General features: G+C 42.4%; 1 protein-coding gene and 1 long non-coding RNA gene across 2 annotated transcripts in view; one reads left to right on the top strand and one right to left on the bottom strand.

The window, feature by feature from the left end:
• Positions 1-27,984, bottom strand: part of NPNT (nephronectin) — a 665,225-nt gene that overhangs the window by 555,260 nt on the left and 81,981 nt on the right. The window lies entirely within an intron of this gene.
• Positions 145-27,956, top strand: LOC127046910 (uncharacterized). Its single transcript, XR_007773253.1, has 3 exons — positions 145-210; positions 794-909; positions 27,793-27,956. It is a non-coding gene; the product is annotated as an uncharacterized LOC127046910 (long non-coding RNA).

Consider the following 27,984-nt stretch of genomic DNA (forward strand, 5'->3'; position numbering starts at 1 on the left):
GGCAGAGCTGAGGATGTGTCTACTCTTGGTGAAAACCACAAGGGGAAAAAAATCTCATTAGCTCTTGGCCAGGGGACGGTATGCAGCCAGAATACTCTATGTACACACAGCACGTTCCCCATCATACAACACAGTTTGTAATTGCTGAATGCTTCTAGGCTGATGTTGAAAGCCTGCCAAGCTGTCAATCACAATCGAAAGTGTAAAACAGTAAGTAATCTTTATCCAGTCTAGTTCAGCACAAGAGCTGCAGAAAAGCTATTTGTATGTGCAAGCAAAGCTACTAGTGTAGAGAGGCTCAGTGGGTTTGAGTCATCTAGAGCTCTCACGAAACGTAGATTTAAATCCTGACTGATCATCCTGTAGTTAGAGCACAGAAAAAGTCAGAATCTAATAACATTTCAGAAGTGTTGTGTTTGTCACCCCTCCCCAAATCTAAATTTTGACTGGCTTGATTCTGGTAGAATTTTGAGAGGAAGTAATGGGAACTGTTAGCTGTAACTTTATGTGTATAAGCGAGCTTACTGGAGTTCACACACAATAATATGCCTATAATTTAAGTTGCCCTTTTTGCAGAAAACCACAGAATTTCCAGAAACAATGGGATTTCTCATTTATAGCTGCATATGTTGTAACTTTGTGTTTACTCCCCAGAACTAACCATAATCCTTATTATACTGTGAAATGTCAAGCAGAAAACAATATCTGTACAAAAGATAGCTTTTTGAGCTTGTTTTTTTAAGTGTGTGTGACAAGGTGAAATAATTTGTCTTTTCATCATTTATTATTTTAGGCTTGGAAAGCCCCTGTCAGTGAAGAATAGTCGGTATGGCGGAAGATTGGAATATTGGGCGTAATACAGATCTGTCAGTCTATCATCACTTGAAGAAAGATTATCATTTATGAGCAGTGAGTGCTCAGACTCTTTCCTCAGCTGCCTTTCCATCTCACCACAATAACTCTTGGTTTCTCTCTCTCTCCATCTCTCTCACACACACTCTCACACACATTCACACTCACACTCACTCACTTTGTTTTTTAATTTCCCTGTCATGTTTCTGTCTGTCCTTAGATTGTAAACTCCTGGGGCCAGGGCGTTCCCTTCTTGAATGTTTGGAAAGCACCTAGTACATTCGGACGCCACTGCAAACAAAGAAAAATTAATTAATTAAAGCCATGTATTGACATGTACAAGCACAGTCACATATGAGTGGGCCTTAAGTGACAAATATTCTGAGTTCACGCTGTCATTTTGAACTCAACTGCTGCCTGAGCAGGAAGAGAGCAGGAAACTGAATTGCAAACTCATGGTGTTTCCTTGCGCTCATTTTCCCCTGCCTTGGGAGTTGAGGTTTTGCTTCCCCTCCAAATGGATTGCAAACCTCTTAATCTGTCATGTTGCAACATCCTTTGAGAGCCCAGATATTTATGCCAGAGGCTCAGTATTTCAGTGCTACTCCCCAGACTCCACCTTCCCCATCCACCTATGGCAGTATAGCTCCATATGGAGTGATGATGTCCTAGTCTCCCGAGCAGCAGCTATCGGTAACTCACCCCCCTCAGAGACTTCATGTGTGTGGAGGGGCGGCCCATAAGAATTAAATCTGATAAGGTCAGTATTAATTCCCACACTGGCTTGGAGGAGGAGACTCCCACAGCAAATTGCATCCCCTGACTCCTTCCATTTTCTTCCCATCTGTGCCTCATAATGCAGGTGCACGTGTGCACACACAGACCAAACAAAGTGAAGAGTGAACACAGGGCTTCTGTTCCTGCCGCTTTTACTGCTTTTTGTCTTCCCTATGTGAATGGACATGACTTTTGGAATCCAGTTCTGGTGCAAATACTCATGTTTTTCAATGCATCATCTTCTGTCTAAGATTATGCCTTCATATTCATTATTTCACAGAAATTCCTGCTACTAAACCCATGTGCATGAATATTCATGGATAGTGAACACACATTGTGCCTGAACATAGGCAGAGCTCATTCAATTTTTTTTTATTTCAGCAAATATTTTGACTGTTTTAATATATTTGCCCAGCTCTAGCTTTAGTTGGGCATTCAGATGTCAGGTCTTCAGCTGGGGCAAATAAGCCTAAGCTAGGGACCAAACCTCATGGGGTCTTAGGTTTTTTCCCCCACAAGTTCACTTTCATTAGTACAGCATAGGACACTAGGACTGTCCTTCCAAATGGAGCAAACCTGGGAAACCAGGATGTCTGGTCACAAGATCTAGAGAGCAGTTGGCTTGAACATGTGACTAGCAACCCTCTGACTAATGGAAAGGAAGAATGGTTATGAATGGAGAAATATTGGTGATGCTGATAAATGGGCTGTGCACAGAATTTTGTGTGTGGGTTCTCTCTTAGGCTGGAATTCATGCATGTATTGTATATATGGCAGCAGATCTGTTTTGATTAGAACAAGCGTGGGAGAAGTCCTTTATACTTGCAGACTGGGTTTATTAATGTGTGATGATTTATGTGATAGAGGCAGGCGCCATGTTCACTGTAAAACTGTTCTCCAGAGAAACCTGAGATCGCATGGTAAATAAATGGTTTCTGGACAGATTAATTATACTGAATTACACTTAATTAGAAGGAATGCTTTACTGCAGCTTAATCCAAAGATCCCTGGGCTTGCAGAATCCCATCTGGGCCTCTCTACACTCCATAAGAACTGCAAGTGTAGTTTAAAGTTACGATCAAATACATTTCTGCTGACAGAATTTGGCCATTAGTATTTTCAGTATCCACAAAACCAGATTTGGCTTTTAGAAACAAAACTAGACTCTGCTGCTAGCTGAATTCTCCTTTTCAGTCTCAAGTCCTCTCTTTTTGAAGTTCAGGTGATTAAAATAGAGCAGTGGTTCTCAAACCTCTTCAGAGGGCAGGCCACCTCTTATGAGGAAGGCTTTCTCAAAGACAGCCAGCCCTCCCACTCACACTGGCTTCTTCTTTTCCCCCACCTTCTCCCATCATCTTTGTCCTCAGTTTCCCACCCACACAAAATTAATTCCCCTTCCCTTTTTCTCACTGATCTTATTTCCAACAAATTCACTCACATCGCCTCACATCCAGATAAATAAGATCATTTTCTTGCCCACAGTCAAAATCAGTTCTCCTCAACCTCTTCCCTTACTCCATTTCTCCTCTTGGCTGCTTGGCTGCTGCCTGAGGCATCTTACAGGACTCAGCCTACTCCTTCCCTCTGCCTCCTTCAGCAACCTTTTTCTGGCTGCAGCTCCATTTGGTCCCCAGCTCGGTCTTTCTCTCTCAATCTCCTATGTCATTCGTGGCTCCAGAGCAGCCTCCTTTGTCCCCAGTCTCAGCTTCATCCTCTTTCTGCCCATCCCCTCAGAGTCATTGGGTAAGTCTGCTTCCCCTGATGTAACTCTTACCCCTATTCTCACTCCTCTGGTGGCTCCCTCCAATAGCAGTGGTGCCTTCAACTGTCTTCATCTGGTGGAAATGGTTCTCCCCTGTAGTGATATCTCCATGTAGTGGAGGTGGCTCCAGTTGTTCGTTCTCGGTGGCAAATCTGAACCTTTTCTAGATATTCCCACCAGAAGCAGCACACCATGCCATGGTGACTCCAGCAAAGGCTCCATCAGTTCTCAGTACTAGCTCCCATATGCTGGCCACTCCCTTTCCTCCTGTAAGAAAAAGTTGAGTCCTGCAAAGCCAAATAGAGAGTTTGGGCGGCATTCAAGCCATACAATACAAAATGTTTCATACAATAAAAAATATAGAAATTGTACTTTTTCTCCTATGTGCCAAGTAGTTTAAAGTGACAATTAAGAGTCCTATGGTGTATTTGTTTAAATATGGAAAACATATGGAAGTAATTTAACATGTACACAAAGAACAAAACAAGAGGTAACCTATTAATGTCAAAAGTGATGCAAGGCAATTTTGTTGGTCCGGCAACCAGTGACGAGTTTAAGTAAGCCTGAAACGTATCCATTCTAACTGTACTACACTAGTTTAATGTTTTTCAGAAAATATTAACTTGTGCCCATCATCCATGATGAGCTGAGTTTTATACAGAACAACAGGTGAACAGGGTTTTTTTCCCCTAAATCTCAGCCATAATAATAGATTAATGAGATGCACATCCGAGCTACCTGACGGAGCTAATGGACCAGATCCCCAGGACCAGCCATTCAGTGCTTGGTGGATTGTAGATTCATATCTAATGTGCTGTACACTATTGCCTAAATATCTCTTCCGGCATGGTTGCTTCCCAGGTTTCTCCCACCCCACTGTGTTTTTTTTTTTAAATATTTTTCACCCAGATGAATTACCTTTCATTTTTAGAAGTTGCATCTAATTCTGTTATTTCCTGCTCAGATTTTTAATCTCTTTAGGCACTGTTGTAGTATTATTCCCGAGTCTTGATTGGTATCTGAATCTTCTTCCAACTTAATTTCATCTGCAGATTTCAATATTGTGTTAGACGCTTACTGTTATATAGATCATTGATAATAGTCTTTCCTTTTTAAAAATTTTTTTTTGTTTTTCTTCTATCTTCCAATACCTCCCTAATTGGCCTCAACTTTTCAAATATAATTATTTCTGACCAATAGCACTATTCCTCCACCTCTTCTTCTTTTCTTATATCTCTATTTACATTTCAACTATGAGAATCATCCCACCATCTCCATTATATGCATTGGATAATATGCACTATTTAGACTGTAAGCTCTCAGCGGCAGGGGTTGTCTCTTACTGTGTGTTTGTACAGAGCCTAATGCAATGGAACCCACTGGGATTTCTAGATACTATTGTAATAAACAACAAAAGTAAATGTTGAGTTATTTAATATTCATTTTTTAAAAATAGTTATTGAGTTTCCACCTCCAGTTTATTTGCTCTCTCTTGTCCAGTGAGTTATTCCGTTGCATTCTGTCTTGTGGTAAACTATAAACTGTCATGGGATAAAAGGGAAGGTCCTTTCATGGATTGAGAACTGGTTAAAAGACAGGGAACAAAGGGTAGGAATTAATGGTAAATTCTCAGAATGGAGAGGGGTAACTAGTGGTGTTCCCCAAGAGTCAGTCTTGGGACCAGTCCTATTCAATTTATTCATTAATGATCTGGAGAAAGGGGTAAACAGTGAGGTGGCAAAGTTTGCAGATGATACTAAACTGCTCAAGATAGTTAAGACCAAAGCAGACTGTGAAGAACTTCTTCAAAAAGATCTCACAAAACTAAGTGACTGGGCAACAAAATGGCAAATGAAATTTAATGTGGATAAATGTAAAGTAATGCACATTGGAAAAAATAACCCCAACTATACATACAACATGATGGGGGCTAATTTAGCTACCACGAGTCAGGAAAAAGATCTTGGAGTCATCGTGGACAGTTCTCTGAAGATGTCCACGCAGTGTGCAAAAGCGGTCAAAAAAGCAACAGGATGTTAGGAATCATTAAAAAGGGGATAGAGAATAAAATTGAGAATTTATTATTGCCCTTATATAAATCCATGGTACGCCCACATCTCAAATACTGTGTACAGATGTGGTCTCCTCACCTCAAAAAAGATATACTGGCACTAGAAAAGGTTCAGAAAAGGGCAACTAAAATGATTAGGGATTTGGAGAGGGTCCCATATGAGGAAAGATTAAAGAGGCTAGGACTCTTCAGCATGAAAAAGAGGAGACTAAGGGGGGGTATGATAGAGATATAAAATCATGAGTGATGTGGAGAAAGTGGCTAAGGAAAAGTTATTTACTTATTCCCATAATACAAGAACTAGGGGTCACCAAATGAAATTACTAGGCAGCAGGTTTAAAACAAATAAAAGGAAGTTCTTCTTCACGCAGTACACAGTCAACTTGTGGAACTCCTTACCTGAGGAGGTTGTGAAGGCTAGGACTATAACAGTGTTTAAAAGAGAACTGGATAAATTCATGGTGGTTAAGTCCATAATAGCTATTAGCCAGGATGGGGTAAGGAATGGTGTCCCTAGCCTCTGTTTGTCAGAGGATGGAGATGGATGGCAGGAGAGAGATCACTTGATCATTGCCTGTTAGGTTCACTCCCTCTGGGGCACCTGGCATTGGCTGCTGTCGGTGACAAATACTGGGCTAGATGGACCCTTTGGTCTGATCCAGTACGGCCGTTCTTATGGTAGGACTGTAATGACTCCTGCAGATGGGGATGGGGATGATTGATGTCATGTTCCAATATCAGTAGCAGGTTATCAACATTCACACTTTCTCTTTAAAGTCCATTTGGTAGGATGCTGCAGATAAGGTAAAGGCAGCAAAGAATCCTGTGGCACCTTATAGACTAACAGACATTTTGAAGCATGAGCTTTCGTGGGTGAATACCCACTTCGTCAGATGCATGTAGTGGAAATTTCCAGGGGCAGGTATATATATGCTAGCAAGCAAGCTAGAGATAACGAGGTCAGTTCAATCAGGGAGGATGAGGCCCTGTTCTAGCAGTTGAGGTGTGAAAACCAAGAGAGGAGAAACTGGTTCTGTAGTTGGCAAGCCATTCACAGTCTTTGTTCAATCCTGAGCTGATGGTGTCAAATTTGCAGATGAACTGAAGCTCAGCAGTTTCTCTTTGAAGTCTGGTCCTGAAGTTTTTTTGCTGCAGGATGGCCACCTTAAGGTCTGCTATAGTGTGGCCAGGGAGGTTGAAGTGCTCTCCTACAGGTTTTTGTATATTGCCATTCCTAATGTCTGATTTGTGTCCATTTATCCTTTTCCGTAGAGACTGTCCAGTTTGGCCGATGTACATAGCAGAGGGGCATTGCTGGCATATGATGGCGTATATTACATTGGTGGATGTGCAGGTGAATGAACCAGTGATGGTATGGCTGATCTGGTTAGGTCCTGTGATGGTGTCGCTGGTGTAGATATGTGGGCAGAGTTGGCATCGAGGTTTGTTGCATGGATTGGTTCCTAAGCTAGAGTTATTATGGTGCGCTGTGCAGTTACTGGTGAGAATATGTTTCAGGTTGGCAGGTTGTCTGTGGGCAAGGACTGGCCTGCCACCCAAGGCCTGTGAAAGTGTGGGATCATTGTCCAGGATGGGTTGTAGATCCTTGATGATGCGTTGGAGCGGTTTTAGCTGGGGGTTGTATGTGATGGCCAGTGAAGTCCTGTTGGTTTCTTTCTTGGGTTTGTCTTGCAGTAGCAGGCTTCTGAGTACACGTCTGGCTCTGTTGATCTGTTTCCTTATTTCCTCGTGCGGGTATTGTAGTTTTGAGAATGCTTGGTGGTGATTTTGTAGGTGTTGGTCTCTGTCTGAGGGGTTAGAGCAGATGCGGTTGTACCTCAGTGCTTGGCTGTAGACAATGGATCGTGTGATGTGTCCGGGATGGAAGTCGGAGGCATGAAGGTAGGCATAGCGGTCAGTAGGTTTTCGATATAGGGTGGTGTTAATGTGACCATCACTTATTTGCACCGTGGTGTCAAGAAAGTGGACCTCCCGTGTAGATTGGTCCAAGCTGAGGTTGATGGTGGGGTGGAAGCTGTTGAAATCGTGGTGGAATTTTTCCAGAGTCTCCTTCCCATGGGTCCAGATGATGAAGATGTCATCAATGTAGCATAGGTAGAGAAGGGGCGTGAGTGGACGAGAGCTGAGGAAGCGTTGTTCCAGGTCGGCCATAAAGATATTGGCATATTACCAACAGGACTCCACTGGCCATAACATACAGCCCCCAGCTAAAACCCCTCCAATGCATCATCAAGGATCTACAACCCATCCTGGACACATCTGAGGAAGTGGGTATTCACCCACGAAAGCTCATGCTCCAAAACGTCTGTTAGTCTATAAGGTGCCACAGGATTCTTTGCTGCTTTTACATATCCAGACTAACACGGCTACCCCTCTGACAGATAAGCTAGCTAAAGATGGTTATTTGCTCCTCTGTCTATAGCTAAAAGTTGATCATTTAGCAATAAGATACAGTATATCCAGAATATAATCCCCATAGTTACACTCATCATGGCTATAGAGGCCCTGAAAGATAGTTTAGGGGAACACCAATCCAATGTAATAGATGGTCCTAGTGGAAGCCTATTCCAGAGTTTAACTACCCTTATAGTTAGAAAGTTTTCCCTAATATCTAACCTAAATCTCCCTTCCTGCAGATTAAGCCAATTACTTTTGTTCTACTTTTAGGGGACATGGAGAGCAATCAATCTCCATCCCCTTTTGTCATAACCTTAGTCCCAGATTTGGACCTTAGCGTCCAAAATATGGGGGTTAGCATGAAAACCTCCAAGCTTAGTTACCAGCTTGGACCTGGTACTTGCTGCCACCACCCAAAAAATTAGAGTGTTTTGGGGCACTCTGGTCCCTCTGAAAAAACCTTCCCTGGGGACCCCAAGACCCAAATCCCTTGAGTCTCACAACAAAGGGAAATAATCCTTTTTCCCTTCCCCCCTCCAGGTGCTCCTGGAGAGATACACAGACACAAGCTCTGTGAAACTACACAGAGTGACTCCCCCTCTCTGTTTCCAGTCCTGGAAACAAAAAAAGTACTTTCCTATTCCCCCAGAGGGAATGCAAAATCAGGCTAGCAAATCCAACACACAGATCTCCCCGCTTCTTCCTCCCACCAATTCCCTGGTGAGTACAGACTCAATTTCCCTGAAGTAAAGAGAGAATTCCAACAGGTCTTAAAAGAAAGCTTTATATAAAAAGAAAGAAAAATACATACAAATGTTCTCTCTGTATTAAGATGATACAATACAGGGTCAATTGCTTAAAAAAAATTGAATAAACAGCCTTATTCAAAAAGAATACAAATCAAAGCACTCCAGCACTTATATTCATGCAAATACCAAAGAAAAGAAACCATATAACTTACTATCTGATCTCTTTGTCCTTACACTTAGAAACAGAAGACTAGAAAGTAGAAACTACTTCTCCAAAGCTCAGAGAAAGCAGGCAGACAGACAAAAGACTCAGACACTCAATTCCCTCCACCCAAAGTTGAAAAAATCCGGTTTCCTGATTGGTCCTCTGGTCAGGTGCTTCAGGTGAAAGAGACATTAACCCTTAGCTATCTGTTTATGACACCTTTATAACAGCCTTTAACGTATTTGAGGACTGTTATCAGGTCCCCCTTAAATTTTTTTTTCTCAAGACTGAGCATGCCCAGTTTTTTTAATCTTTCCTCAAAAGTCAGGTTTTCTAAACCTTTTATCATTTGTGTTGCTCTCCTCTGGGCTCGCTCCAATTTCTCCACATCTTTCCTAAAGTTTGGTGGTCAGAATTGGACACAGTACTTCATTTCAGGCTTACCAAATGGTGAGCAGAAAGGGACAATTGCTTCCTGTGTCTTACATATGACAATCTTGTTAATACAGTCCAGAATATTAGCCTGTCTCTCAACTGAATCATAGTGCTGACTCATGATCAATGTGTGATCCACTGTTATCTCCAGATCCTTTTCAGCAGTACTATCACCTAGCCAGTTATTCCCCAGCGGGTAGTTTCTAAGTGTAATACTTATGCACTTGTCTTAATTGAATGTCATCTTGTTGATTTCAGACCTGTTCTCCTATTTGTCAAGGTCATTTTGAATTCTAATCATCCAGAGTGCTTGCAACCCCTCCTAGCCTGGTGTCATCCACAAATTTTATAAGCATACTGTCCACTCCATTGTCCAAGTCATTAAGGAAAATATTGACTAGTATTGATCCCAAGACTGACCCCTGTGAGGCCCAGTTTGACAGTGAATCATTGATAACTATTCTTTGAGTATGGTCTTTCAACCAATTGTGCACCCCTATTATAGTAATTTCATCCAGATTACATTTCCCAAGTTTGCCTATGAGATTAGCATGTGGAACGGTTTCAAAAGCTTTACTAAAATCAGGATACATCACATCTATTGCTTCCTCCATCCATTAGGCCAGTAATCCTTTCAAATTAAAAAAAAGAAAAAAAGGATGGTTTGACATGATTTCTTCTTGACAAATCCATTCCTTATAACCCTGTTATCCTGTAGGTGCTTACAGATTGATCAATAGTTTGTGCCAATATCTTTTGCAGGTATGAAAGTTAGGCTGGCTGGTCTATAATTCCCCAGGTTCTCTTTGTTCTCCTTTTTAAAGATAGGTGCTATGTTTGCTCTTCTCCAGTCCTCTGAGACTTAGCCCACCCTCAAGGAGTTCTCGAAGATAATTGATGATGATACTGAGATGGCGGTTAAAAATCTGATCAGCAGCACAGCGAGGGGCTGGGCTAAGGCAACCTCCCTGCCTGCCCTAGCTCCATGCGGCTCCCGGAAGCAGCCGCCAGGTCCTTGTGACCCCTAGGCACATGGGCAGTCAGGGGGAGGCTCTGAGCGCTCCCCTGCCTTGAGGGATGGCTCTGCAACTCCCATTGGCCAGGAATTGCAACCAATGGGAGCTTCGGGGGTGGCGCCTGCACATGCAAGGGCAGTGCATGTAGCACTGGCTGCCCATGCACCTACGGGCTGCACTGCAGGGACCTGGCCGCCACTTCCAGTAAGTGCCGCCAGGACCCTGCACCCTGAACCCTCTCCCGCACCCCTACCTTCTGCCCCAGCCCGGAGTCCCCTCTTGCACCCAAACCCCTCAACCCTGGCCCCACCCCAGAGCCCACACCCTCAGCCAGAGTCTTCACCCCCCTGCACCCTAAACCCCTCTCCTCCCTGGCCCCAACCCACAGTCCACACCACTAGTTGGAGCCCGCGCTCCCTCCCACCCTCCAAACCACTCAGCCCCCCAGCCTGGAGCCCCCTCCTGTACCCCAAACCCCTCATCTCTAGCCCCACCCCAGAGCCTGCACCCCCAACTGGAGCCCTCACCCCCCCTACACCCCAACCCCCTGCACCAACCCAGTAAAAGTGAGAGAGGGTGGGGGAGAGCTAGCAATGAAAGGAGGAGGGATGGAGCAATCAGGGGTGGGGCATTGGGGATGGGGATGGGTTATTTGGTTTTGTGCGATTAGAAAGCTGGCAACCCTAACTGATCCAGTGTTTTTGCATGCCTTTGTGTAAAAGATGAGTTCTGTGTGTATTTGTAATGTACTTTAACCATCACCTCCTGATTTCCTTCAAAGCCAGTGCTGCCCTTATTCAGTGCCAGCTTAATCAATTGAGCCTGAAGAGCTTCCCCCATCAGCAGCCGTGTATGAGGTGGCCCTCCTGTGGGTCCAAACAGAGCCGATGCTGTCTGGGCAACTCCTCTCATCTTTTAAAAGAAAAACCTGACTATCAACAAAATTTGCCTCAAAAGGGGAGAGAGAAAAAAGAAAAACTGACAAGGTAAGCATCAAGAACATGGCGATCTGAACTTGCTGCACCGTCAGCAGCTAGAAAGGAACAGAGCAGAGAGAGTTGGTTGGGGCCACTTCCCCTTTTAGACCCTCAGAACCCGCCAGAATGGGCCCAGTGGACACTGATTTCTAGAAGGTTCCAGAAGCTCGTGGCGTAGATGCCTTGGTCCCACAACGTGAATATGCCAAGATGAAATACTCCAGTTCTAAGTAAGTAATAATGGATAGTGTTCTCAGTAACATATGCATAATACAGTCCATAATGACACAATGCCTGCCCACTTGATGAACTGTCAGTCTACTGTATAACTTCTGTAGAAAAGGAGAAGCTGAAGAATGAGGAGAGCCAGATGCTGAACAGAGCAAAAGTATCAGATACATATTTTATCTATATAGTGTGTTACAGGTATCCTATTGTGACCAAGACTAATGGCCAGTAATTTATTTAAAAAAGAATATCCCCTGTATAGTTAAGCAATAATACACAGCAGATGTGTTTGAAAAGGGGTCAGTATCAGTGCTGGGTTTACAATGGCTCCAGTGGCTCCATGGACCTGGGCCCATGCTTAGAAGGGGACCTAGCCTGCTCTGCTTGCACTGAGCCCCAAGAACCTGCTTGCTCCCCCCACTTGCTCCTCTCCGCTCCCTGGCCCCACCCCCTGCTCCGCTCAGCCCCCTGGCCGGACCCCAGTGCATCTCCGGCTCCGGGCAGTCTCTGCTTCCCACCACCTGAGGGGCCCCGCCAGTCTCCCCGAAGCTGAGCTACCTGGGACTGGTGCAGAAGCCTGGCCAATCTCAGCCGGGTGGAGGGGGCGACAGTGTGGAGGGCTTGGTTGGGCCCCTCCAGGCATGTGCCCTGGCTTGGCTGATTACACCAGTCCCGAGGGGCCAGCGCGATTCCCAGCCCTGGCTGTGCTGCCGGCTCAGCCCAGCAAGCACAGTTGCTTCCCAGAAGGGCTGGTGAGTGCAGCCAGGAGTCAGGGCTTTGGAGAGTGGGTCTGTGGGGGGTTGTCATAAACAGATAGTTAAGGGTTAATGTCTCTTTTACCTGTAAAAGTTAAGAAGCTCAGTGAACCTGGCTGACACCTGACCAGAGGACCAATGGGGGGACAAGATACTTTCAAATCTTGGTGGAGGGAAGTCTTTGTGCTGTGTTTTTTTTCTTTGTTCGCTCTTGGGGCTAAGAGGGACCAGATGTGCAACCAGCTTTCTTCAATCTTTCTAAAACAGTCTCAAGTTCAAAATAGTAAATACTAGCTAGAAAAGGCGGATTAAGTTTTATGTTTGTTTTCTTACCTTGCAAATGTGTATTTTGCTGGATGGATATTTTACCTCTGTTTGCTGTAACTTGTAACTTAGGCTAGGGGGGAGGGAGTCCCTCTAGTCTATGTATAGCTGAAGACCTTGTAAACATTTTCCATCCTGGTTTTACAGAGATAATTTTTACTTTCTTTCTTTAATTAAAAGCTCTCTTTTTTTAAGAACCTGATTGATTTTTTTCCTTGTTCAAGACCCAAGGGGATTGGGTCTGAACTCACCAGGGAGTAGTGGGGGGAAAGAAGGGAGGGGGAAAGGTTAATTCCTCTCTGTTTTAAGATTCAAGGAGTTTGGATCACAGTGATCTCTCAGGGAAAGTCTGGGAGGGGGAATGGTTTATTTCTCTTTGTTTTAAGACCCAAGGGGTTTGGGTCTTGCGTCCCCCAGGAAAGGGTTTGGGGGACAGGAAGTGTACCAAAACACTATATTTTTGGTTGATGGCAGCGCTATCAGATCTAAGCTAGGAATTAAGTTTAAAAGGGTATATGCAGGTCCCCGCTTTCTGGACGCTAAAGTTCGAAGTGGGAATAATACCTTGACGAGGTGCTGGGCCGTGAAGGGGAGGGCAAGATCTGTGTGTGTTGGGGCACTAGAGAGGGGGGAGTCTGTAGGGGGTGCTGGGGAGTTATGGTGGGGCTGTGAGCAGGGGTGGTTGTGTGCAAGCCACTGTGGATTTGTGGGTGGGTTTGGGGGGGGTTTCTGGCCATAGGACGTCGGGGTGTCTGTGGGGGGGGGGGTCCTGTGTGGTGTGGCATGAGCCTGCTCCCGAGGGGAAGGGGCATACTGGCAGCACAGCGCCAGGCTGGCCACTGTGCATCTGGCAACGGCTGGTTTGTAGCCCTTGCCATGCCATGCCCCATTGCCTCTGGCTGGCCCCTCACTTCAGGGACTGACCTTCCCACGCCATGCTCCATTGCCTCCACGGGGGTTTACAAAAATGTTTGGCCCCAGGCCCGCAAAAGGTTAATCAGGCCCTGATACAATCAGGACCACGCTGTTACAGCTCTTTAACCTCTGACAGTCTACCAGAGGCAAAAGTAAATGAGAGGAATCATGCTGTACAAACTGGCCACTTTCCCAGATTTCCCTCTTCCAGCTTTCCTGTTTTTAAATAATGTTAATTACATTCGATTTTTCAAAAAGAGAGGCTACTATATACATTCGTGCACTGACCAACCAAGAACAATGTTCTCTCTCTTTTTATCTCAGTGTAGTACTGAAGGATGCTCTTTCAATGAATGGCCTGGCACTCTGTTGGCAAGTAGAGAGAATGTTAAAAGCCCTTTGGATATAAAAGAATTACCCCTGACCTTCTGATTTCCCAAATTTGGGGCTGACTGATGTATTCAGCTTTTGCTTTAATGAGGTGTTAGGGTGGGAAAGTGATAAGAAGTTGATTTCCATTGTAGTTCTGCCAGTGCTTCCTGATGGAAAAAGACACCACCCTGATGTTAAGAGCATTTGTGTAAAAAAAGCACTTCGGGAGGCATAATGTAGCCAGGTTATAAGAGTAAATCTAATGGAGTTTAATTTGGTTGGGAGATGAGATGCAATAGTCTTACTAAAAGCAGAAAATCTTTCTATGTGAGAGAGGTTACTCCACATTAGGAAACACCTTTAATCTTTTGATGTACATTGTAAAGAAGAGAGACAGTCAGTCCCAAGAGCAAAACAACATCAGATTTGTCAAGATTTTGGAATATTTCTTGCTACTTTGTTAAACATTTATTGTTTTCTGTTTTGTCTGCTTTCTCATGAGAAGCAAACTGCCCAGGGGGTCCACTCTTCTACTCTTATGAAATCTTTTCCCTGCAGGATCAAACTTCCTTATTAAATGTATTCAGAAGAAGACTTAATTACTGCAAAACAAAAAGTATTGAAGCTCTTTTAAAACTGAGAGATAATGTAGACTCCTAACTGAGGAGCTCTCTGAATGTTGGCTAAATATATTATTTGCTTTCCAGAAAATCTCATAATTATAAGATTGGTGACTTCTATAGACTCTTTAACGATTTCTGTGATGTAAGAGTTGCAACATGTTGCCCTTGCAGTACATAGCATTTTTTACTTGTCTTCCAGAGGTGGTATTTAGTAGTTAGAGTGGAGAAATCGAACCAAAATCCATGGGTTCAGCTCTGACATTGACTTGCTGTGTGATTGGGAAGTGGAATCTAGCAGAACATTGCATGCTTCATGAACTTAGGAGGTGTAATGAGAGTCGAAACATAAATTTTCTTGGAAAATGTTCTAAAAAGTATATTATATTTTTTGATAGAGTGACTAATATTTGTCCTTTGGGCAAGTTACTCCATAATTGTTCAGTGTGGGGTTCCTTGGTATGGTCCATTGTTGGAGACAGGATATTGAATTTAGTTGAACTAACTGGTCTGCTCCAGCACAGTAATTCCTATGCAAGCCTTCAATAAGACACTATGGGCCAGATCCCCAGCTGGTGTAAATCAGTATATCTCTGTTTAAGTCAAGAGAGATGTCATCAGTTTATATGAGCTGAGGATCGAGTCCAATGTGCATAAAATCCACATAATCTATTCATGCTTTTCTTGAATATATGAAATTTCTGCTTTGTGTTAGAGATTATTTTGCCTGTATGATTTGGCTCACTGTGGAATTGTGAACCCTTAGGTGAGTAATAGAGACATCTTGAGGAATGCGCAGACTATTGAATTATAAACAAAATAAACGGGCAGCTTCCAGCTCAGACAAATTTAGCACAGTATCTGCTGCTGTTACCAGAGAGCTGATTGACATTTTAGAACTGTGTGCCTGCCAACTGCAGGAGCTCTAGTTCAGGTCCTGACTGTGGTGATGCGCACACACAGACTCCAGTCACCATACAGTGAGACCCTAACTGAATTAAGCCTGCTCCAGTACCGGGTCTTTTTGTCTACTACAGATTGGTAGTCAACCCATCATATCCCAAAGGTGGGTTTCCAAAATACAGGCAGCTGTTGACTCAGCTCCTTCCTGTTCCACACCTCTGCACTTTCCTGATTTTGGACCAGCTGTTCACTGGCCCAGACCCCAACATAAACTAGAGGAGATATATATATAACTTGTGCCCAGCTGGTGATGGCACCAATAGCGCACCAATACTGGAAATAACAGTGTCAGAAACCTAACGTTCCTTTGTGAGTTGCAGGAGGCAGAGTTATTAGTGGCCACAAAGTCATGCAGGGAAGGTTTTTAACTGAATTCTGCTATTAAAAATCATAGTCTGAGATCTGCTTTTATTCTCCAGTGACAACCTTAGCAACTCGCTCCCATCTGTGGTTATAATGGTGTCTAGAATTCTACGTTCAGTTTCTGGACACCTCAAAACCAGGAAGTTGTCACTAAATTGGAGGGAAGCAATAAAAATGGTCAAGGGGCAGAAGGGATTAATTAAAGAGGAAAGATTAAAAGAACTAAATGCTCATGCATAGCCCATGATGATTACTGGGTGATATGAACCATATAAAGGTATCTTGGATGGTTTCAAGGAAAGGAGTAATTTGAAGTTAACCAATACAAACATTTTGACTTAATGTCAGCAAAAACTTCCTAAAAAAGAGATCTGTTAGAGTAATTATGTTTGTATTCAGTAGTGCCAGAAGCCCAATTAGGAGCAGGGCCTTGAAGTGTCTGTGAAGGGAGGTTGTGGAAGCTCTGTTGTCTGTGTCCTTTTTAAGTGTATTAGAGAAAGCAGCATAGAATGTATAGTTTGGAGCAGACTCACTGAAAGAGGAATAGACAAGATGATCTAGTAGGTTTTTGCAGTCTCTAATTTCTATGATTCTGGGTTAGAACTGGGCAAAACATTTATGGACAGTCATGTTAAATTTGTTTATGGTTCATTTCACATGGTTTCAAACCTCCAGAAATTTGAGGAGATTGAACACTTTTTTTTTTAATAGTGAACAGGGAGAAAACTTGGCAAGCTGCTGAGAATTTGCACATGTGAAATTTGAAAACCATGCTGCTGGAGAAAGTGGTATTCCTATTCCCTGCACATACACCAAAACAAAATCCCCAAAATATATGAGCTAATGGGAGACCGCAGAGCTGGGACTTTGGAGGTCCTGCATTCTGACTCCACTGTCACTGCTGAATGGCCTTAATAATATTTTGCACATATGCAGCACTTCACAAAGATTATTTAGTTACATATTTAGCTAAATTTATAAATAGGTAAATTGACTTAGTTACTGCTCCCCATATGACTGCATCATTTTTTAGATGGGGGTGTGATATTGGAAGTAGGTTTCCTACATAGATCTGTGCAATTTTTGTTCTCTGTTGAGTTTCAGCATGGTCACAGGCTCAGCTACGTCAGCTAATAAAAGCTCAGTTAAGGTTGTTGGCCTATGGTGCACAATTTTTCCTGCAGTCAAAGTTCAAGCAGAGGGGTCAGACAGAGAAATAAAAGTAAGATACATCACAGAAATTCCCACAGGCAACGTTGAGCAGAAATTAAAGAAAAAAAATCTGTATCTTAATCTTTCGGGATTTCGTTAAGGTCAAGATGCTTTGTTCAGTTTGGTCCTCACTCCCTGTTGCTATCAAATTAATGGATTTGTTTCGATGGTTTTTAAAAAAATCCAAATAAGTCTAAACATTTCAATTTGACATTTTCTAAATTCAGTATTTTGATTTATTGTATTTGAAAGTACTATTCACTTTTCACTTTGAATTTTATTTCTGTTTTTAACTAATAATAATAATAAACCCCTCAAATGAAAAAATAATGTTTTGGGTCAAAAGAAATATATAGTTTGACTCCAAATGAAATTTTCAACTTTTTAGTTTCACTGAAAAACATGAAGTATTTTCCTTTTAGGTTGACCTGAAACAATTTTTATTACTGTTTTAATCACCACACTGAAAAAATCAGTTATTTGCACAGCTCTAATGGCAGAGGACTATGGGATTAAGCGGAGAGTGGATGCAGACAACTGTCTAATTGCTTGGGCCAGGTAACTGAGAGAGGCACCTTCTCCCACCCAGTGCCTCACTGACATGACAACCCTGTCCCATTCCCAGCTTTGTTCTTTCCTTTAAAGAGAAGAAGGGTAAGCTGGGAGCCAAGGGAGGAGGTATGAACAGAAAGAGTGAGCAAAGGTGTAGCGTGATTGGACCTGAGAATGTTGATCAAGGCCATAATAGTGAGAAATAATTGCTCTGATGTGTTGTGCCCAAACATACAGCCTGAGCCAATAGAATTAAACTGACTGCAAATAAAAGATAGGCAGGGTCCAGTCCTGCTCCCATCGAATTTTAATGAGAATTTGATCAGTGAAATCAATGGAAGTGGGTTCTTGCACTAATTCTTGGGATATGTTTAATCTGATGGTCATTAGCAATTTACATAAAGATTGTTACACCTTCTAAATGAGAGCCTAAGTGTAGAGAGAGAAGAAAAAAATGTGAAATATATGGAAATATCCCAAATCTGTTAAGCAATAACTTGCAAAGACCTACTTATATTTCGTCAGTGCAGGCTCTCATGCAATGGCATCTCGGTCAAGATCCTAATCATTCCATCTTTTCTGAATAAATTAGAGCAGATTAGTTAATTTGCATGTTTTAAAATAATTTCAATTAATCATGGCCTATAAATATCCAGACTAATTGAATCCGTTAATTTTTTATAATGAAACACTGAGCCCCTCACACACAAGTCACAACAGAGGACACACCAGCATTATAGGACTCATTTCATTCCAAAAGAGGTGTCACCTTATTCTATATAACCTTTATATTCAAGGCATGGGGAGAAACAGACTGTTTTTGAGACATTCCTTACAACTCTTCCTGTAATTTCTTGCAGAAAATTAAACTTACTATTTTTCTGAAAAGAAAAGTACCCAAAAATATGTAAACATAATTGTGGCTGAACTGTGTTAAAATATGTTCAAGACGATGGGATGGTATTATGGCTAATGTACTGGACTGGAACTGAGCAGATCTGCATTCTGTTCCTAGCTCTGCCAAAAACTTCCTGTGCGACCTTGGGCAAGTCACTTAATCTCCTTGTGCCTCAGTTCCCTATCTATAAAATGGGAATAATAATACTTGTTTTCTTCCACTCTTTGTAGCTGCCTTAACTAACTTAACTATTTTGTTTTGCCTGTGAGCACAGAAAAATACTGGTTATCCTCATATAGAGATCTGTATTTTAACACTGGTAAAACATAAGTTTTCTAACATGCATGGACTTAATTTTTTTCATTAAAACTTGCCAGCACAGTCACAGAGTCTACTCACATGTCCTTTACTATGTTGAGGGATGATCATTTTTAGAATTACTGATATTTCACTCACCCTGAAAACTTTAAAAGGCTGTTGTAACAAGCTTTTATGCTGTCCTCACAGGCAAGAACATTGTTTTAACATAATTGGGCCATAACTATATTTTATCACCCATGTGTAAACATGGATTTTATTTTTATTGTTTTAGTACACTAAGGGTCTAAAATGCAACAGACAACATTCAAACGGTGCCGTCAGGTGAGACTTGTTCCTGTACACATGTATCTCTTTGTGTAGAAGCAGAAAGTTGGCCCTGATCCAGATCTGAGCTGCTGTTGCATGCGTCCCCCAGCCCTGCCCAGAGAAAATAAACACCATATAAAAGGTACAGATAGAAGAGCTGGTGTTTGACAGCTGGCTAATTTTCTTGCTTTGGGCATAGGTGGCATAATAATAGCTGAGTGTGTTTGATAGACTGCCCTGCTCCTTCACTGCTATTAGCAAAAATACCTTGAATTATTTAAAAACAACAACAAACCCTTAACATTCCATGCATGAAGGGTGTGACTGCTGAAGTAGGAAAAAAAATCCTGACATCTCAGTTCCTTGTGTCAGATAATTCCTGATTGCCTACTAGCTTTCTCAGAGGTAAATTGGTCCCTAGTGCCGGAAAAAACACTCATGGGATCCTCTGGGTTCTGAGGCAGGGAAATGTTATTCTTGGGGCAGGGTCCTGAAAACTATATCGGGCACAGTGCTTATTTTTGGACTGAGTCCAGGTGGGAGATTGGGCCCTTAACTTTAAAATATGTAGTTGAGGAGAAAGAATTTAATTAGTCCTTCAGAGCAGTTTATCTCTAAGACTTCAAAAAGCTCAAAACAAACAGCAGGTACAAAGCTGTAAGGATCTGACCTGAAGGCAACAGCCTGCATACCAAGACCTGATTCTGAGTAGCCTTCTGGCCCCACCTTACACTGCTCTAACAGCAAAAAGGGCAGGACACCAGCTAGATCTCTCCACTGTGGAAGCCCCCTTCCCCTGTAAGAATGACCTTGAGCTGCCCTCCCACACAGCCCTCAGACAGGGGTGTGCCCAAGCGATGAGTGAAAGGTGGTCTGTGGAATACACCGCACTGCAGCTATTCCAGGCTTTCAGATGGCAACTTTGGGAGCATTGCAGCCAACTGTAAACTAAAGGCAAGGCTAGTTTGTGCCAGAAGTTTATGCTAGCAGCCGTATAATTTAGAATGCAGCATAAATTCCACTTTTCCCCCATATGCTGCGTCCAGTTGAGCTTGGTTGCATCTCAGAATCAGGACTCAAGACAATAGGTGCTCAGGAAATAATAATAATAAGAAGAAGATATTCTGTACCGATGAAATCAATAGAAAAACTTAAGTTGGCTTCACTGGGACCAGTCACAGACAAGACTTTATATAGTCACATTATTTATAATAATAGTCATCTGCTGTAGAACATGGCATTTTGAAATATTCCATGTTAGGAAATTTTATATTAACATCACCAACTGCTCACTGTACATTAAAAGGACACTGTCAACTTTAACATCTTTTTTTTTAATGAGTTACAAGTACTTTCAAACATAACACCTGTTCTCTAATTGCCTGCTAACTTTTGTGATTTTCCTATCTAACAGAAAACTTCTCCATTGTTGCCATGTGAAAGACCCACACAAACGGGAAAGTGACATAGGAGAAGAGAATAAACATTGCAATACATAAAGTAACCTGAAAAAAATATATTCCCACTTCTAATCTCTCTCTCAGCTAAAGTAATCTTCAGTGTAGTTTGTAATAATTGGAGGTAACACAGTTTCAAACAGAGGCATGGTTTTAAAATTCATGGTGTCCTTTTAACCACTTTGAGAATTATTATTTGTGTACCTGATGGTATGGGCCCCTTTTGAGGGCCTGGAACACCAATTGCACATCCTCCTTTCTCCACTGTTAAAGAGTAGAGCTAATTTTGATTCCATTAGGAGTCCATCTAAAGGCTGCTGAGCTGAATTCATGTTGGACCAATGGTGCACCAGCACCAGGGCTTCCCTACTATGAGCTGAAATCGCTAAGAGTTGAAATCACTAAAGAGCTGGAATTACTGAGCTAACTAGCGGGGGAGCCTGAAGACCTATCACTAAGCGGCTGGCGGAGCCGAGCAGTTTACAGCATGTTGGAGCAGCCCATGGAACAATGAGTGGGGTGGAGAGGTTTGCGGGGACGGCTGGAGTGGCTTACGGGTCAGCTGGAGGAGCGGTACAGCTGGTGAAGTGTAGCTGGTCATGGTGAAGGCCGCAGCAGAACTCCACAGAGAGGTGGAGCAGTTGGTCTTGGCCCACATAAGGTGCCCCTTACCACCCTGTATGGGCCCCTCCTCCATTTCCACCCAGGCTGAAAGGGGGTAAAACTCTGCAGATAAACTTTTGAACTCTGGGGTGGCACTGACCAGAGACTTTTGGGTTGTTGGACTTTGGGGTGATTGGACTTAAGACCCTAAGGGGGAAAGGACATTGCCAAACGTACTTGGAGGTGGGTTTTTGCTTATGGTTTGTCTTATAATCCTGTTTGTGGTGTTTCTCTAATGTGATGCCGTATTGTTTCCCTCCTTTATTAAAAGGATTTTGCTACACTCAGACTCCGTGCTTGCGAGAGGGGAAGTATTGCCTCCTAGAGGCACCAGGGGAGGGGTGGTATGTAAGTGTCCCAGGTCACTGGGTAGGGGCTCGAGCCGGTTATGCATTGTGTTATTGAAACGAAACCCCTGGATACTGAACCCGGCCCTTGTTGCTGCCAACTCAGAAGGGCAGAAGGGTTACATTTGTATTATTGTATCACTTAGGAGCCCCAGTTGTGGACTAGGATCCCACTGTGCTAGGTGCTGTACAAACAGAGAACAAAAACAAGGTCCTGCCCCCACAATCAAACTACAACAAGCAACAGCAGATGGATACACACAGGTGGAGTGCAAAGAAACAATCCAACAATATTGGTCAGCAAGGCAATGGTATCAGCACCAGGGCAGTCAAACCATTGTCAAGCTTTTTGTGGGCATCACACCAAGGTGAGTTTAAGGAGGGATTTGAAGAAGGATAATGAGATAGCTTTGCAGATGTTTATGGGGCATTCCTCCCGAGCATGAGGGGCAGAATTAGAGAAAGCTTGAAAGTATTTGTTTGAAAATTTAACAAGTGGCCAATGGAGGCTGGTATCATTTATGGGAGTAGACAATTAGATTGAATGAGAGATGGTACACATGGTTCTGTAAAGGGCCTCGAAAGTGAATACAAGCAGCTTCGTTTATGTCACAGAAAATGGGGAGCAGCGGAGGATGCAATGAAAGGGATGATATGGCCATATTCCCTCTCTCTGGCTAGTAGAATGATCTTTGCAGCAGCATTCTGAATGGATAGGAGCAGGGCAAAACTGCATTTGTCAAGACCAGAGAGAAAGATGATATCAGGATGTGAGATAATGAGTTTTAGCCATATGGATGGATAGAAAAGGCCGTAACTCTAGAAATGTGGTGCAGAAAGAATCTGCAGACATAACCTGGATGTGAGGCCTTAAGGAAAGGTCTGTGCAAAGATGATGCCCAGGTTATGAACTAGAGTGACAGGCAGGATAATGGGGGTGTCCACAGTGATCAAGAAGGGAGGTAATGGAGAGGGTTTGGGAGCAAGTTTGAGCTGTCTTTTAGCCATGTTGAGGAGATCTCAGAAAGACAGGCTGAGATTTTAGTTTGGACAGAAGGAGACTGGTCTGGAGAAGAGAGGTTCATCTGTGAATCATCCTCCTGGAGATGGTAGTTGAATTTTCTGTTTTGTGGATGAGAATACCCAGAGGTAAGATGTAGAGGGAGAAGAGAGGAGGACCAGAAAGAGCCCTGAGAAGCCTCCATAAAGGAGTGGGGTGAGGAAAGTCTTCCGAAGGACACCCTGAAGGAGCAGTTAGGAAGGCTGCTATCAAGAGTGAGGGGAGATTTGATAGCAGCCTTCAACTACCTGAAGGGGGGTTCCTAAGAGGATGGAGCTAGGCTGTTCTTAGTGGTGGCAGATGACAGAACAAGAAGCAATGGTCTCAGTGGGGGAGGTCTAGGTTGGATATTAGGAAAAACTGTTTCACTCGGAGAGTGGTGAAGCACTGGAATGGGTTACCTAGGGAGGTGGTGAAATCTCCATCCTTAGAGGTTTTTAAGGTCAGGCTTGACAAAGCCATGGCTGGGATGATTTAGTTGGTGTTGGTCCTGCTTTGAGCAGGGGATTGGGCTAGATGACCTCCTGAGGTCTCTTCCAACCCTAATATTCTATGGAGAGAACTAGGAGAGGACAGAGTCACAGAAGCCAAGGTACACCCAGCTGGCTATAAAAAAGACTGTTTTAAATATAAGGCTGGCCAGTACAGAACATTGCAAGTGTCTAATGAAAACCTAACAGGAAACGAAGGAACACCAAGCTGAAAGGGCAAATCTTGGAACTACAAAGCTCAGCCCCACAATTTTTGTTTAGATGTGGCAGTTAAACAACACTAATGAGAGTCTGGATATTGAATGTGTAATCTGATCTGTGAAATGAATAGGAATAAGAGAGACTGGCTCAAACATAATAGCTATTATACCAAGATTAGGGCATAGGGGATCTCAAAATGAACCACATAATTGGTCTTAATTGGAGAAATTGATGGGGGAATACACACCTTTCCAAAAACTGGGTTTGAAAATAGGAGTTCTGGAATTTAAGCAAAAGGTCTAGGTACTAGAGACAGTGGATGGGGTAGGCTAGTACTCGGAGATGAAACTGAGAATTATGTCTCTGAAGTGCTTGGCTGACTGGTTTTTGCTCATGTGCTCAGATTGCCAAATGTATAGGCTTGGAAGAATTAAATATTTATTGACAAATGTCAGTAAACAAATTTTACCATATGCACACAGCCCAACAAAAAGTATTTCATTGAAATTTACAGATGGGTAAAGTAAGAATGTTGCTTGAGAAGTTACTGGAGTTTGATTTAAGGATTTTTACTTTGTATATTCTGACATGTGATGTTGACAATTCTGTGTGTTAATGGTTAAAGTTTTAACTTTTGTATCTCGACATGTCATCTGACACCCCCCCCCAATATCCCACAACTTTGATAATTTAAATAGATTAGAAAAAAAAACTTAAACCCATAATTTTGCATATTAAATTTTACATTGATAAAATTGAAAAATGCTTAAAATAAACATCTATAGTATCAAAATTATTAAAAATAACTTGAATTCTTCCAAGCCTATATATGTTGGAGTCAAGAAGGAATTTTCCCTCAGGTCAGAATGACAGCAAGAACCTGAAGCAAGAACAGGGAATGTTTGCTGAATGTTTGACAAGCAGCAAATAGTAAAAAGTGGAACTATGGTTGCACAAAGTGAACCAGTGGAACTAGTAAATGCTGTTATAGAAGGAAACTGTAAGGGGAAAAAGAAATCTGTGTAAGTCCTCAACAGAATGTGGCTTAGCATTTTCAGAGTTCAAAAAGACCCTTGTGACTGCTCCTGGTTTAGCCTACCTGTATTTTGAAGCCCTTTTTATACTGGACACAGGTGCTAGTGCTTATGGGGGGAGGAGGGCAGTGTTAACATAAGGACTATCTGAGAAGATATTAGGGAGAAGGAACAATGAATGAGAGCATGGTCCCATCATTAATTTCTCCTCATAACTGAAACAAGCCACAGGGCTCTAAGCTTTGGCTAGCCACTTAAATCAAAAAGGATAACTCTTACAGAAATGGAAATTGTATGTGGTCCATTACAGATCACTTAAGTGACCACAGAAGTGAAGGGTAAGATTATTAAGCAAATAACTTTTCACGACTAATATTTTCTTTGTGGGAGTGGAGCTGCTATGTAATAATGTAAGAATATTGATCTTCTGTAGTAATCTTATGAACACTATATGGGACCTGGTCAGTGAGGTAAAGTTACTATATATTGGGTAATGACTTTCCCAAGTCAATGCATTAATCTAGCTTAATAGGGAGCTGTTGGTAATACAAGCAGGAAAGCAACACACTGGATCTAGATAGTGGGAGATCCTATCAATAAATCAGAGGGGAGTGCAGTGGGTTGTGAGTTTGCCACCAAGACTCTAGAGCAGGGGTAGGCAACCTATGGCACGTGTGCCAAAGGTGGCACGCGAGCGGATTTTCAGCGGCATTCACACTGCCCGGGTCCTGGCCACCAGTCTGGGGGGCTCTGCATTTTAATTTAATTCTAAATGAAGCTTCTTAAACATTTTAAAAATCTTGTTTACTTTACATACAACAATAGTTTAATTCTATATTATAGACTTATGGAAAGAGACCTTCTAAAAATGTTAAAGTGTATTACCGGCACATGAAACCTTAAGTTAGAGTGACTAAATGAAGACTCGGCACAGCACTTCTGAAAGGTTGCCAACCCCTGCCCTAGAGGATTTTGGAGTGCCTATAGGAAGCTTAGACCTACCTACATCTCCATGTGGAAGATGGATTAACACCTGGTAAGACAGGTCTTAAAAACAGACTATACATACATCTATTTTTGTGAAAGGCTTTTGTTCTAAATACTTTGCTTTAAGACAAGGTGGGTGAGGTAATATATTAGACCAACTTGGTGAAAGACACAAGCTTTTGAGCTACACAGAGCTCTTCTTTGGGGCTATTTGGTTACTGGATACAGACGGTCGTTGCTCCCTGAGAGAAGAGAATGGCAGGTATCAAACACAAGTTAGATTTACCGAGGCACTCATGGCTGCAATATAGGGACCTACAGCCCAGTTGGAAAATAGCATGATTCCATCCCAGGTGCTGACCTGAGGCCTGAAAAGGGGGTAGAGGTGCAGCTGGCCTTTAACTGTGATAATGCTATTGCACTATCTCCCCCTAGACTCCATGAAATATATATTCAGAGGACCATGACAGCATGAAGCAGTGTTACAAACAGGGAGAGAGAGTTCTTTAAGTACTTACGCACTTTGTAAGGCTGCACCTCCTTGCAGTAACAGCAGCTGTTTTGGGGTATGGGCTGTACTTATATGCCCAGAATTTATTCCAAACCTTGACCCGGACCGAGTTCCATGATCCATAGCCATTTTAGTTTGTCATGCAGACTTCTAACATGTTTGTTTTCCTCTTGCAACTTTTCAGTCTACCCCTGTGCAAATTTAAACAAACCCAAAGCTCAGTGGATTTTGACTGTTTATGGTCTGGAAAGACTGCAGTGAAAAGCCTTGTGATTACAATACACAGCTGAACAACAATGTGTAATGGCGAATGTGATTTAATGAGCACAGGAGTTTTATAGTGATCTAGTGTCCGGTTTTCTTGACTACAGAAATAATAAATGGAGATTTCTGCTACATATGGTTTTGGTGAAAGCCAGCTGGCCCTCTGTTAACTAAAATTCCCCTCAGATAGCTGAGAAACACAAAAGGAAGATTTGGAACAGTTTGTGTTCAAGTGTAGGGACATTAAGTGATGAAATTAATCAGTCGCAAACATTTCCAAAATGAAAGTCTGTTACATCCTAGTTACTTTATAAGCTCCAAGGTCAACTTCATCAGCTTGGCACCATGCAGCCTAAAGTATTTAGTCTGCTGCCCCATATAACTTATGATTCGTACCTGATGTAAAATTAATGTTAAAAATTAATTTGTAAGAATTATAGCATTCCTGTTGTCCTGATTTGTAGAGGCATTGACTGGAAGTTGCAAGTACTTAGCAACTCTTTAAACATAGTGTCAATTCGGAAACAGTTTACTCTATCAGCTAGTGGCTTGAAGCCAATAGGAGTCTTTTCATTGATTTCAGTGTGGTTTAGATGGGGCCAAGACCATTACTATGCAAAAGCATCATAGCTACTGGAGGACTTGGTTTGTGTGATAAGATGCAAAGGTAGATGGAAAAACTATTGTGTTTTCTCCCTTTGAGAGAACATGGAGTCTGGGGGTAGATTCTGCTGATGAAATCTCTCTTCTGTGTGTGGATTTAAGGTTTTGTGTTAGAGCTAAATGAGTCAATCAGCTGTCCAGCATGCCATGATTTAACCACAATTTTCAGTCCCTGTGTCTAGATTTATCTCTTAAGGATCCCCGACTATGGTAACTCCAGAAAGGCTTTGTTTTCAAAAATCCCATCCAAATTGTTTGAAATGTTGCAATCAGCATTGGCCCACCTTTGCTCCTATTAAAGCTTTACCAATAGCTAAAAAGTCTGCACTGGGAACAGACTTAGGCCAACTCAAAGGTTTTTTTTTTGAAAATCCCACCTATTTCATTTTTATGTGAGTGGAAATTAAAAACAAAACCAGGTAGCTATCACTTCAGTTATACTCAGTGCCTATAATTTACAGAGATACTTTTTATTTTCAGTCAGTTTGGGAGGAAAGTTAACATTTCTTGAAAAACTTAAATTATAAGCCAGTTAAGATGATATACAGTACGTTTGATAACTGTTTCCATTAGAGTTTAGCGCAATATCTGGATTGTTCAGGAGGATTTTCTTTAGAACCAGCTATGCAGTTATTGAACAATAAAGGAAATGGGTAGCTATAAACAATGGCTTAAGGCTATATTCAGATCTTACATAGTCATCTGCACACCCAAAATTGTGCCTGGAATGTATGGGAAATGGTAGTCTCTACTAGTTACATCCCCAATTAATGAATTCCATGTGGGCAGACCCCTCTGTCCTTGCTAACTCCCACTCACATTGGTGACTCTCTGCATGGATTCAGGGGGTGAGCCTGCATAGAGCTCATTGCAAGATCAGGGACTTTGGCAGGAGGACTAAGAATCATGCAAAAAGGGGAAAAGATGATCCAACAAGTTAAAGGTTGTCTCCTCTACCAAAATGACTGAGCTTGTTCAGCCCACTTCCACCTAAAATACTTTTTTTTTTTTAACCTTTTGCAGTGGGCTGCTGACAATTCAATAGACTCCATCAATCAAATCAGGCAGAGTAATCTTTAGAGGTGAGTGATGAACTACCAGGGGCAATCTTTGACTAGGGGTGGTTTGGAAGCTGAGCCATTACATGCTGTACACCAACAAAGTAAAAATGTAGCTGTTTATAGTATTTCTTTGTTTAACCCATTCAAGCATAGA

The sequence above is a fragment of the Gopherus flavomarginatus genome, chromosome 3, assembly GCF_025201925.1.
Source record: "Gopherus flavomarginatus isolate rGopFla2 chromosome 3, rGopFla2.mat.asm, whole genome shotgun sequence".
NCBI lineage: Eukaryota > Metazoa > Chordata > Testudines > Testudinidae > Gopherus > Gopherus flavomarginatus.